The following is a 429-nucleotide window of genomic DNA, read 5'->3' as shown; positions in this document are numbered from 1 at the left end:
GGCAGGCTTTGCCTAACGGCGAAGCCCTTTGAGTTTGTTAAAGGTCAAAAAGCTGTCCACATCACAAATGAGGGCGGCACAATGGAGAGCTTGGGAGGAGGTGCTAAAAAGCAGCCTTTGTCAGGCTCGTGTCAGAAACAGGAAACCGCGACTAGTGAGATTTGTGCCAAGAGTGTGACTTGGACATCAGACACCGGGAGCTCATCGCTTCTCTGCCTTTTGGCTAAGATCAAGTGTAGTATCTGTTCTTATCAGTTTAATATCTGATATGTCCTCTATACGAGGACAAACATATTAAAGTGATTTTGAGAGCTGGGAGCTGAAAAAGGGTCTTGCTCCGTTCGCTCCACGCATCATCCTGGCATTGCAGTGCCGCCGGGTACGGTGCAACCTTCTTTCGCCTTGTGGAAAACCAAGCAATGACACAAA

At 48.3% G+C, this 429-nt stretch overlaps 1 non-coding gene across 1 annotated transcript; it reads left to right on the top strand.

The window, feature by feature from the left end:
• The first annotated feature begins 203 nt into the window (after positions 1-203).
• On the top strand, positions 204-395 carry LOC111646436 (U2 spliceosomal RNA). Its single transcript, XR_002759961.1, has one exon. It is a non-coding gene; the product is annotated as a U2 spliceosomal RNA (small nuclear RNA).
• The last annotated feature ends 34 nt before the right edge of the window (positions 396-429 follow it).

The sequence above is a fragment of the Seriola lalandi genome, unplaced genomic scaffold, assembly GCF_002814215.2.
Source record: "Seriola lalandi dorsalis isolate HSWRI2012SDOR001 ecotype SW California unplaced genomic scaffold, Sedor1 jcf7180002032980, whole genome shotgun sequence".
NCBI classification, from domain to species: domain Eukaryota; kingdom Metazoa; phylum Chordata; class Actinopteri; order Carangiformes; family Carangidae; genus Seriola; species Seriola lalandi.
This window is presented reverse-complemented; position numbering and strand designations above follow the sequence as displayed.